We start from the raw sequence: 13,196 nt of genomic DNA on the forward strand, positions 1-13,196 counted from the left end.
ATGTCCTCCGTATTCGCCCGTGTCGTGAGGTGCTTCCCTGTCCCCTCGCCATTCTCTAGCGATGTGCATGTGTGTGCCATCAGCACACCCTCCACTCACAGGCATTAGACTGCATCCCCCTTCTTACTGTGGGCCACGGCCACGCTTCTCTCCTTTCTTTCGGGGTGTTCACCTAGGAAGGAGGTTGTGGGACCCTCTGCTGCTTCTGCCTGGAGCAAGTCTTCTTTAACCAACAGCTCACCCACCAGCAAGTCAATTCTGACACTCTGTAAGATGGAGTGAATGGCCCCACGGCTGGCCAGGCTGGAAGTCTTTCCAAAAGCAGACTGCCTCGTCTCTCTCGCGCAGAGCAGCCAGGGAGTTTGAACCGTCGACTTTTGGCTTAGCATCTGAATGCGTAACCACCGGGCCGCCGGGGCTCCGTGCCTTGTATGTCTCTCACACGTCTGTGGCATGCCTGTCAGTTTCGTGAAGGGGCGGGCAGAGGTGTGCAGTGGCCCCGCTGGGGTCTTTGTGTAAGGATCAGGGATGGCTCCTGGTCACATCCTGTGGGCGCAAGCGAGGAGAGACGCAGTCGTGCATTTTGGATTATAATGAACACAACACAGTCCGTTTTCTGCCTTGTGATTCCTCCGTGTCCAGCCTGCCCCTGGCCTCTTCAGCTCCACGGCCGCTGATGACGTTCTCGCTGAGCAGAACTCATGTCTCGGACGGTCTTTTATTTATGTTTCCAACCCATTTTATTAGGAGCCAATCCAGACCTCATACCATTCCACACTTCAGTCTCATCAAGCAGTAGTGTACCCACATCAGTTTCAAAACATTTTCTTCCTTCTAGAACTCTCTGACATCAGCTCCCTCACCATAACCCACAGACACCCCCTATTCTAGTGTTATTCTCTATAGGTCCATCTATCCTGGGTTTCATATGCAAACCAACACCTTAGAGAAACACAAAACAGAGATCAAGAAGGTTGCCTACGCTGGCAAAATACAACAGAGATAAATCCCAATATGGGGAAAGAAACAGAAAATATGAAAACCCAGATCCAGCCCAGAATGTATCAGAGGGGAGAAGGTTTTCATTTAAATCCCCTCCAGCCGCTTTCCAAGACTGTCTGCCTGGTCACCAGTTATTCCCATCCCTCAATCATGGCTAGAGGGAAATCACCGGAGCCTTATCCCCGGTAGATCCTGCAAATGTGTTTTAAGCTTCCACTCTCATCCATAGTCTTCCGCGCACCAGAATCTCACAATTTAAGCTCTGAGACTATCCTCTCCTTCGGATTTGGATGAGATAATTTGCAATCCTTGCATCACAGATGTTGGTGGGCTTCTTCCATGTAGACTTAGCTGACATCTCACTTAGATGGCTGTTTGTTTGGAAACAAGCCTTTAAGACCCCAGGTGCTATTCTAATCTGATAGCCGGGCACCATCTATGGTCTTCACCACACTCTACTATAACACCCATATCTTCTGTGCTTCCTTCATGATGGTGAGCATCGAGCAGGACCATGTTGGGCTGTCTTTTAGATGAATGCACTGGTGTTTTCACATGAGCAAGCACACGAGAAGTGTGAGAGAGAGTTGGGAGGACAGGCTAAAGCAGAAACAATTCAGACTTAGCGGACTCCGATGCACAGTGACCCTATGACATTTAAAGTGTTACAGTAGAGCTTAACTCTGTGGAGTTGATGGTGGCTGGTGGCCTAAGTGGGCTACACACTGAACTGCTAACCACAAGGTCTACAGTTTGAACCCACCAGCCACTCAGAGGGAGAAAGACGAGGCTGTCTGCTCCTATAAAGAGTTACCCTCTTGGAAACCCACAGGGACCAGTTCTGCCCTATTCTATCGGGTTGCTATGGGTCAGAACAAACTCAATGGCACTGAGTTTGGGGGTTTTCGGTCTTGTTACAGTAGATCTCCAGACCTTTCTTCTGAGGACAGACTGGAACAAAGGGGAGCTTTGCCCCCAACGCCGGGGCCTCTCTTGACTCCGTGCACTCGAACGTTCTCTGCTGTGAAACCAAGTGAGAGAAAGGGGAGGGCATCCTGGGTACATGCACCGTTCAGCCCTGCAGTTGTTTGGGACAAAGGGGGGCTTGTGAAGTCCCCTCTGATCCCACCATGGGGAGTCGCAAAGAGACACAACTTGCTCTTTCTTTCACTGCCACTCAATTAGTTTGCTTTCTGTCTATTCCGCTAGAGTGTGCGGGGGGGGGGGCGGTCGTGGGAGGTGGGGAGATGACATTAGGGATGGGGGCCCCAGGAGGGAGAGAGTTTAGAGACTGGGGCTTGTGACCTTGGAGTGTGTGTGTTGCCACCACATGACATTTTTGAGGTCACTAAGGGCAGTTGGTGTCACTTCTTGCTCCCAGGCCCCAGGAGACCTGCGTTATCTGGCTCTGCCAGGAGGCCTGACGATCTCGGGGAGTGGCCGAGGTGGACCAGGCAGCTGACCTAACCTGGTCTCTGTGAGGGCAGGTGGCTGTGGCCACCATCTGTGAGTCAGAGTGGAGATGCTTATCTGGAGTTAATGTAAGCAGATGCCCCCAGGGTGAGGCAGGCCTGTGCTGGCGCCTGCTCTCAGAGACTCCCACACGCAAACAGAAGCCCCTCTCGCTTCACCTGGGAGACGGGAAATAAACCAGAGTCCCTGGCCCCTCAGCTTTTCTCCTGCTTCCCACCCAAGTGTCAGTTGTTAATCGCTCAGAGCAGGGGTGCAGATGCTTGCAGGCCAGGGACCATTGAGAGGAGGTGAGTGGAGAGCTAAGGGGTTGGTACCAGTGAGAAGCCCCCAGGAAGGCAGCCACATGGAGGAGCTGCGTGTCCTCCTGTGGCATGAGCCGGGCTACATGCCCACGGCGAGCCCCAGAGCCTGCTTGTCACATCTAGAGCTCATTCCTGCAGGAGTCAGTGCCCGTGGGCCGCCGCTGGGGTAGGATGTGCCGGATGAGAGCCTGCCGTGCTGACCATCACCGGAGAAACAGGGTCGGCTTTTTTGCAAGAATCAGCGCCCGCGGGATTGACACCTGACTGGGCTTCCTTTGATAGGGTGGTCTGTTTACCCCATTTCACCAGGATTTGTCCGAACTGCCAGACACGGGAGTCTCGTAAAACACCTGGCTTACACTGCGCTAGGCTTGGGCTGCAAGTTCTGCAGCTGAACCCACAGGAGAAAGATGAGGCTGGCATTCCCGTAAAGACTTGCTGCCCCAGAGACCCTAGGCAGGGTGGCTGGGAGTCAGAACCAACTCGGTGGCCTTGGGTTTGGGTCTTGGCTGGTCATGACCCTTGACTCTTGGCTTGGATGACTTGGAGCTGAAGACACTTCCTGATCTGAGGTGGATGTGTTACTGTAAGCAGGCGTCCTTAACACAGACATCCCCCCAACCCCCCGCCTCCCACCACCCCCCAACTCCCGTTGGCCGAATTAGACCAGGCAGCATGGAGATAACTCCAGGTGCCTGCTCCGCTGGGCTTTCAGTGGCCAGTAGCCAGGCCTTCCTTGCAAGATCCCTCTGGGTAGACTCCAGCCTCTCAAGGAGCAACTGACTGCGTTCAAGCTTTGCTCCCCGCAGGGCCTCCTTCCTAAGTCCCCCTAAAGGGTCACCTAGGCAAAGGGTGGCAGGTATCTATCCACATGCCCCTCCACAATGAGCAAAGAAGAGGGAAAGGGAAGCCAGCCGCCCTGCGGCTCGAGGCTCCGCGAGCGTCAGTGACAGCCCCAGCGGTTCCCAGTGGCTCACTGCCTGCTGGAACATGTGACTCGCGCCCCGTGGCCCTAGACTCCGTCCTCACATGCCGCATTTCCTCGCTCTGTCTGTGCGTGGATGCACAGTGCTAAGTGGGCCATCACGTGCTCCTTCCCAAGGCTCCGAGTAAACGGAGCACAGTGCATCATTATCATGGAAATTTTTGGTGTTTTGACTCCCTGTCCCTCCCTCACCTCCAGGCTCCTTGTCAACCCTTGTGGGTGTTCTCCCTGTGCTTGGCCTGGGGCAGCTTCCCTGGACAGCTACCTAGTAGTTCCCGCATGCATGAGTGCCCTGGACCATGTGGCTGGCCCCATGTGAAATGTGCAGTTGCACTTGGCAAGGAGCCTGGGGCCATTGTGGTTACACATTGGGCTTTGATCCTGAGGGTCGGCAATTCGAGACCACCAGCCTGCTCCGGTGTCACCTAACAACAATAACAAGAAGTCAAGATACCCACTAGATTTCAAACACTTGGTGTAAAAGAAGAGGTGTATAAAGTAGCTCTTTTACAATTTTTATAGTGATGGCACACTGAAATGAGACAGTGTTGGCTATATCGGATTAAATACAATATTGATATTAGTTTTAGTTGTTCTTCTTATGCTTTTGAAGTGGCTCCATAAATGTTTGCCATCACTCCCGGGGCCACGTTCTGTAAGTCCTTCAGCCCTGGTCTCAAATGCAGGCAGACAGACGCTGCGGCAGGTCAGCAGGCGGACAGACGCTGCGGCAGGTCAACGCCGGAGGCCGGTCTGGCAATGCACTCCTCGTATCCCAAACGGATTGTTAAAGCGAGGACCGCAGACCCTTGAACCATGCGGGGAAATCTGGGTACAATTTGTCGACCCTTACCCTAGGACCCCTTACACTCCAGTTTTCATTCTTATTACAAAACCAAACTCACTGCCATCGAGTCAGTGCTGACGCATAGCCACCCCTGTGGGTTTCCGAGCCTGTAATTGCTGATGGGAGTAGAAAGCCCAGTCTTCCTCCCATGGAGCTGCTGGTGGTTTTGAACTGCCAACCATGCGGATCCCAGCCCAGCTCTTACCCACTGCATCGCCAGGGCACCTGACAACAGCAGCAGCATAGCATGCCATTCAGTATTCTAGATCAGAATTTTGTGTGCACATAAAAGAATCACCTGTGAATTCTCAGCAGGGGTCAAACCTGTTCTGAAGCCCTGCTCCCCAGATATCTATGAAATTGTCCCCATCACCATGAGGGTTTTACCTGTCATGCTGATTGATTGACCATTGACTGCAAAGCCACCAGAGACAAAGGACTCTGGCTGGTCAGAGGTGGCCCAACACGACTCATATCCTGGGCCCATTCTAAAGCCCACCCTGCCCTGAGTGCACTTGGGGTTCATCCTGGTATTCAGAGAAAGCAGCCAGCCAGCCCCTTGCTGTGATGGAGAACATTAGAATGCCCAAGGGTGTGGGGGACAAATTGGGCTCAAATTGCCATATGGCTTGGATTTCCCATTTCTCCTGGCATAATGTAATCATTTCTAGAGTCTAGTGCCTTGCTCCAGATTGTAAATGATAAGGTCACAAGGATTAGAGACCAGTTAAAAATTATAGGAGACATATGCTGTGCATTTTACTAATGAATGGCCGGATTCAAGCATGCTCGCTAATTAATGGCGGTATTTGAAAGGGTCCACTAATGAATGGCCACATTGGAGAGTGGTGTTGTATTTGATACCCTGTGACCGGAGCTCCCATTCTGGAAGGTGCCACTTTCCAGGTCAGAGACATGTCTGTTTGGCCGCAGACTGTGGCAAGATGGGGGGCTGGAGTGCTTCGTGGGACCCTAGAGATCGACCTGCCAGGAACGTTGGTTTAGATGAGCGTTGATGGTGTGAGTGTGGTAGCCAGACTCTCCCAGCAATCCTGAGCTGGAGGCCTCTGTTGGGAAAGGAAGAAAGTGGGAGGTGGGTGTTGGGAGGGGGCAGGAGGGGATGAAGAGTGTCAGCAGAGAGAAAGTAGGGCAGGAAATGGGGGGCTGGGGAGAGAGGGACCCACTCTAAGGCAGCACGCCTTCCACAGTTCTCTCCATGGCAGGTGCCTTCTGCTCGCTGATGGAATAGCCCAAGACACAGGCCTGTGGACCAAAGCTGCCACCCTCCTGTTCCCTGTGCCCTCACCCCAGCCTGAACCTCCACTGGGTTGACTGTCACCCTTTAAAGCCATGCTGGCAAAAGTCAAGGAACCGGGGGTGCAAAGGTTAAATCCCTCAGCTACCAGCCCAAAGGTCAGCAGTTCTAATCCAGCGGCTCTACCAGAAAGATGGGCAGCATATATGCACAGGGATCGGAGTCCAGGCACTCCCTTGGGGAAGTTGTCTTGGTTGTTTAGGGTTGCTGGGTGAGGCGGTGGGGGATGGGGGTGTTCCTGGGGTGGTGGTTGTAGGAGTCACCTCAACAGCACCCCCCTAACAAGGTAAAATTCACCTCAAGGCCTGTCCATCACTGAGGCCAGTGCCAGCTAGACCAGGGCTCTGAACACACCTGCTGCCCCTCGTGGGCCAGCGCAGGCAGAACTAGGACAGGGAGGTGGGCCCCTCGGGTGGCTGGCCCAGCCATGCCGACAAGACTCCGAGGGGACACAGGACTTGGCCTCAGTCGGGGCTAGGCCTCCGTGATCATCTGAGGACAGAGGCTGTAAGGAAGGCTGAAGCGGAAGGCTGTGGTGACTTTGAGATGCATCTTTTAATGCCATCTCACACACTGGCTCCCTGATGCCACCACTTGCCCCCTGCATGTGCTCACTGATGAAGTGGAGGGGCCGTGAGAGAGAGGAAGGTCTTCCACGAGATGGGTGGGCACCGTGGCTGCAACCGTGGGCTGGAGCATAGGAACAGCTGTGAGGACGGCTCGGGCCTGGGCGGTGTTCCGTTTTGTTGTGCGCACGGTCGCTGTGGATCAGAACCCACTCAATGGGACCCAATGCCAGCAGCAGTAGCACAGCAGTAGCCAAGTGGGGGCAGGCTGTCCCACACCTGCCGCTAGCAGTGTGCTACCCACATCTGCTCCGGCGTCTGGGCAGAGTTCCCAGGAAGCAAGGTGTGTTGGTCTGGGTAGATGAGAGAAACAAATCCAGGGAGACACATATGTATATAAGAAAGAGCTTTACTTAAAGAGTTCCGTAATTGTACATTAAGAAAACATCTCAACCCAGTCCCGATCAAGTCCATAAGCCCAATATTAGCCCATATGTCCAATACCAGTCTATAAATTCAGACTCAAGCGACACGTGCAATGACGCTGAATGCAGGCAGATCACAGGCCAGTGGGTGGGAAGTCTTGTGGATCCAGTGGTGGTGGAAGTATCTCAGCGCTGATGTGGCTCTCCACGTGGCTCCTCCAGCTCCAGGGCTCTGGCTCCATCAGCATGGCTCCATGTGGCTTGTCATCCAGAATGTCTTGCAGGGAGAATGTGTGTCACACCTCCATGGAGGAAGACAGGAGTTCCCAGAATCCTCAGGAGAGGTCCATGCCCACACAGAGGCTTCATTGGCTATGACCTGATTGGCAGGCAAGACTCCACCCCTTCCTCAAGTAGAGGAGATTATATAACTGTCACACAAAGTAAGCACAGTTTATGTGTGTTTACTTACTAATCTGTAACGAACAGATGTAGTGAGCAACATGTGACACTGCCCACTACTGGTGAGAAAGGAAGCACAAGGAAGCCTGTGCTTACCCATGCTTTCTGCTTGCTCTGTTTCCATCACGTCCCAAACCAGACCCACTGCCTTCTACTCCATGCCAGCCCACAGGGACCCATTAGAGGGTTTCCTAGCCTGGATCTCATTTAAGAAACAGAGAGCCTCCTCGTTTGTCCGCAGGTCAGCTGGTGGGTTTGAACCACTGACCTTGTGATTGGCAGCCCAGTGCTGACACAACAAGCCACCAGAACACCGGAAGCAGGCCCCCATGTGAGTCGAACATCTTTTTTTAGTCTTTATTATTACTGTGCATGATGAGCAGCATCTTCATAAATCCTTGCACTGAGCGTGTGAATGTTTGAGAACGATAAACAGCAATGTGCACGCCGCAGCACCGGCACCCCGGCAATGGGCCTCCTCATCTTTGGTGGGTTCTTCGCCATGTTGAGTCGGTCCCAACCATGGCGACCCTGTGCACCCACTGCAGGATGAAGCACCACCCGGCCTGCACCATCATCACCGCTGTCCTGTGCTTGAGCCACAGTGTCCATCCAGCCCACAGGGGACTTCTGCTTTTCCCTGCCCCTCCAATTCACCAAGCATGTTGTCCTTCCTCATGGACTGGTCTCTCCTGACAACATGTCCCAAGGGCCTGAGACCAGGTGTCACCCTCCTTGCCTCTCAGGAGCACTCCGGCTGGACTGCTCCCACACACATGTTTGTCCTTTGGGAGTCTGTGGAGCTTTCCTAGACTTCACCGGCTCCGTCATTCAAGTGCACCCCTTCCTCTCCCTTCTTCCTCCTTCTGTGTCCAACTTTCCCATGGACCTGAGATGCTGGGTGTGGACTTTAGAGACCAGGAGAGGGGTGGCTCCAGAGCCCGCTCAGCTTCCCAGTTGAGCTGTTTCTAGCCATTTGGCACGTGCGCGTGGGAAAGCTGCCCTTCATCTCTTTGCACTTGGAACAGGGTACTCTTTAAAACTGCCTCCCACCACGTGATGCCGGGATTTAAAGCTCCTGGGTCCTTGAGAGGAAATAACCCCACTTGCTTCCTTTCCAAATTGTGTCTCAGTGCATTCTCATCTATGCCATTTCCATGTCCTGTTGGCCCTGTCTTGCCAGGAAGAGTTTTGCTTAGATGGGTGCCTGGTCACCCCCACGGTTTGTAAACACAGAGCAGGCTAACTCCTGCATGTCCGTGCTGCCATCTGCTGGACAGCCGTGGATATGAGCGAAAGGTGCTCCATCCATCCCGGGAACGACGGGAGTGTACTCCCTCCACGTGACTCAAGCTGCCCCGACAGAGCGCAGGCGCCAGCGGTGATTCGACTGGGAGGGTCAAACTCTGGTTGTAAGGGTCGTTCCTAGGAGGGACTGACGGCTCTCCACCGTATCCACCAGCCGGCCCTGGAATGTTCCGGTTGCGCTGGGAGCCATTCACTGTTTCCTTTGGATGGTTCTGCAGAGAAAGGGTCCAGGCATCTTCTTCCGCTCCTGGCCGTGATGGGCGCACCAGGGATGATGAGGTCAAGCGTCAGCCTCGTTCCCATGATGCTTGACTGCGGGGTGAACCCAGCAGGCTGTCCTGCAGCTACATGGCCCCCATTCTCTGGGGCTGCGTGCCCACGATTCTGAGACCCCAAAAAGACCTTTGAAAAGTGCCATTATCTTTTTTCTTTTTTTAACGAAAACTTCCAAGACCGCTTGATTTTCGCTTTTCCCGCTTTCTCCGCCACTCAGGCTATGATTTGCAGCAGAGCAGTAAGGGGTGTGGGCGTTTTGAAAGGCTGGGAGCCTTCATTCTGGAGGAGTGTCTTGCTGATTATTGTCTTCTTTTACTTTATTTGGGGTTTCAAAGACGCACATGCCGTGCGGTTGTACAGCCCATGTGAACGCATTCCAGCAGTAGTCACATCCCGTTAACACCCCCCCCCCCGCGGGGGTGGGTCTTTGTACGAATTTTCCCTCCCACCCTTCCTTCCTCCCTTATCCCACCCCTTTCCCTGTCACCCGCCCTTGTCTTGGCCTCCTGGTAGTCCTCAGAGTCTTATCTTTGCGCATGAAGACCACTCTCCTTCTTCCTTACAATATCGATGTCATTGAATGTCTACCTTATAAGATTGACTAGCTTGGCTAAGCATGATGTTCTCTAGTTTTGTCCACGTCTTTCTGTGCTTAAAAGAGCCGTCGTCATTTTGTTGTTGTTGATGCATCTATTCCTTGCTCCGCTATGTGCCAAATTTTATCCATTCTTCTATAATTGGAGTCCATGGAGGATAAACTCTATACATGTGTAAGCTTTGTGTAGTTTATATAGGATAAAGATAATGAGTTCTATTGTCTTCTAATTCCATTTTTTCCAAGCCCCGACTTAGAGAACAAAGCAAGGCCACGCTGTTTCTGTGCAGATGTCTCATTGTGTGGTAGCTACATAATCTGGTGTCAACTTGTGAAGGGGTGGAGTCTAGCCTGTCAATCAGGTCCCAGCTTGATGGCCTCATTGGGAGGTGCCACAGAGATAAATAACTCACTGGAGGTCAGATACACTCAGTCTCTGCAAGACATTACTGACAATGAGCCTGATGGAGCTACACTGATGCAGCCAGGGTGTTGGAGCTGGAGGAGCCACGTGTAGGTTCACACCAGCACTGAGATGCTTCTACTGCCACTGGATCCATAGACGTTCCACCCACTAACCTGTGAACTTCCTGCATTCAGGGTTATTGCATGTGTTGCATAAGTCTGAAGAGGAATTTATAGCTTGGTATCAGACATATGGGCTAATATTGGATCTATGGACTTGACTTGGACTGGGCTGGATGTTTTCTCAATATTCAATTGCTCTTGTACATAAAGCTGTTTCTTATACACCTATGAGTGTCTATGAATTTGTTTCTCTAGTCTACCTGGACTGACTCACATTGCTGGGAGGTGCTTATCAGGGTGGCATCTCCTGGGAGCTTCTGTTTGTCCAGAACTTTCTCATCACCCTAACTATTCACTCTTCTGAGTATCCTGGGAGATGCAGTATTTAGCACCCTCTCTTACCATCACTGGGCTTCTACCCAGAATGTTCTTCCTGGTTAACCACCCCAGCCCAGCGAGAAAAGCATCTCCTATGTTTACAAGTGGGCCAGAAACTGTGCTGCGTGTTCATTACCAAACAGTGTGATGGTTTCTTCTTGACCACCACCACAGACAAACCAGCAACAACCGTAAAAGCAAAGCAACATCAGGGTCACACAGATCAATGATGAGGAAGGTCCAAGCCCAGCTCGCTCTGACTCCAACACCCAAAACGACACATCAACAGTCTAAATCCTTCCCGCAGGGTTCCAAGGATGGCAGCCCGAATTCTGTGTCTTGTCTTTAGCATCACAAGTCCCTGGGTGTTGCACTGAATGAGATGGAACAAAATGTGCATGGACTGCAGAATGGAAGCCGCATACCTGTTCTGCACACTTTCACCCAAGTCCCAATGAGAAGTGTTGAAAGACGAGAGACCCCAAGTGATCCTAAAGGGGGCTGAACATGCTCAGCTGCTCACCAAAAGGTGGGAAGTTCAAGTTCATGCCGAGGGGGCGCGGAAGAAAGGCCTGGTGATCTGCCGCCCAGAAATCAGCCCCTGAAAACTGAGGGGGGCACTGTTCTACCCTGTTACAGGTGGGGGGGAGAGCCACATTGATGGCACCTGGCTCTTAGTTATGCGTTGTCAAAGTTCAAGATTGTACTCCTCTACTGAGCAATAACCCAAGCCAAACCCACTGCCGCCAGGTGGATTCCAACTCAGCAGCCCTGCGTGTCCCACCAGGTGGATTCCGACTCACAGAGGGCCTGTGTAGGGTACAGATGGCCTCATCTGCCTCCCTCAGAACAGTTGGTGGTTTCGAACCACCAACCTTATGATTTTCAGTCTGACACCTACCTGGCATCGCTACCAGGGCTCGAGAAAAAGATGATTTGAACAATAAGAATAGTTTGGCTGTTACTTAGTAGAAAAGAAAACCAAAGTGTCCCATTGAATTTAGCCTGGGTTAAGTAGTCTTTCATTAGTGGTTACGTGCTGGGCTGCGATCCGCGTGATGGGCAAACCGCCAGCAGCATCATGGGAAGACTGGGCTTTCTACTCCCATAAGCAGTCACAGTCTCAGAAACCCGCAGGGGCTCGCTATGAGTCAGCAGTGAGTTTGGTTTAGAGAGAGGTATTTCATCCACCACGGCCATCGAGACAATTCTCACATACAGTGATCCTATAGGACAGAAGAGATCAGCTCCATGGAGTTTCTTCAACTGTCAGTCCTTACGGCCAAAGCCAGCCTCATCTGTCTCTCTCAGAGTGGGTTGGATTTGAACTACTGACCTGGAGGTTAACAGCCCTGTGCTTACCCCACTGTGCCACCAGAGCTCCCTGTCTTTTGGACCAGCCAATTACTGTTCATATCGTGACGGGAGAAGTGTGGCATGACTCTCCCAGGCCACCAGTGAACATTCTGGTGGCCAAGTTTATCATCAGGGAAAAGGAAGCAGTCACATGATGGGATGAAGAACTCTCTTAGGGCCATTAAATTCCACGAGGGCTTTTATCCTCTGGGTCCTTGAGGTCAAAGAACCTGGAAAGAATTTTGAGCTCCAACTGTGCAAATAACAAAGACTGTTCCAATGGCTGGTTTTTCCATATTTCCTTTTGGACATTGTGTGGTGCTGGAGAAGAAGAATGCAAGTCCCATGGACTGAGAAAAGGACAAACTGATCTGTCTTGGAAGAAGTACAGCCAGATTGCTCCTTAGAGACAAGAATGGTGAGACTTTGAACACGTTGTTGGGAGAGACCGGTCCCTGCAGAAGGACCTCCTGCTTGGTCAAGTGCAGAGATTGTGGGAGAGAGGAAGGCCCTGAGAGAGAGATGGGTTGACACAGGGGCTGCAGCGATGGCCCAGCAGAGGGACAAATGAGGAGGACGCAGGACCGAACAGTGTTCGTTCTGCTGTTCACAGGGTCGCTGTGGGTTAGGACTGACTCGATAGAACCTAACAAGAACTTTGACTTTGAAAAAGGCCAAGGAATAGACAGAACTAGGAAAGAGCATCTTTTTAGCCACGGCATCACCCAGACTCCCTTTGCAGGTGAGTGCATGTAATATATAGGGTAAGTTTACCTGTCTTAAGTAGGCTTTTAAAACCTCTTTTGTCAAAGACCTGTAGCATCACGTGAACAGCCAGAAAAGCACATCGTGTGAACGTGATCTGATCCCCTCAGCCGGCATCTACTCCTAAAGGCTAGGGGGTGCTGGGAGGGAACCTCGGGTTCCATTAAATGAGTACCACTGTGAAAGGATCCCTGGTGGTATGGTAGTAACACACTGGGCTGCTAAGTGAAAGGTCAGCAGTTCAAAACCAGCAGCCTCTCTGCAGGAGAACGATGAGGCTTTCTACGTCCTGCAAAGGGTTCCAGTCTCAGAAGCCCACAGGGGCATTTCGCCTGCCCTGTAAGGCCACTGCTATGAGTCAGCATCCACTGGAGGACAGTGAGTGGTGAGGATGTACGGGAATCTGAACCCCAGACCTTTGGCTGTGACTTTGTGTAGGGACACAGAGCTTCCTTTGAAGCTGTTCTCAGCTGAGCCATGTCAGGATAGGTCCTCACCCTGACCCCGTCTGGATACCAAATACCAAAGCCATCGCCAGCAAGTTGATTCCAACTCTCGGTGACCCTATGGGACCAAGTCGAGCAACCCCCATAGGCTTCCCGGGACCATACAT

The 13,196-nt window shown here is 52.2% G+C and overlaps 1 protein-coding gene across 1 annotated transcript in view; it reads left to right on the forward strand.

Moving 5' to 3' along the window:
• Window positions 1-13,196, forward strand: part of PRKN (parkin RBR E3 ubiquitin protein ligase) — a 1,192,284-nt gene that overhangs the window by 1,153,112 nt on the left and 25,976 nt on the right. The gene's annotated exons all lie outside the window — the stretch shown is intronic.

This window comes from Tenrec ecaudatus, chromosome 7 (assembly GCF_050624435.1).
Source record: "Tenrec ecaudatus isolate mTenEca1 chromosome 7, mTenEca1.hap1, whole genome shotgun sequence".
NCBI lineage: Eukaryota > Metazoa > Chordata > Mammalia > Afrosoricida > Tenrecidae > Tenrec > Tenrec ecaudatus.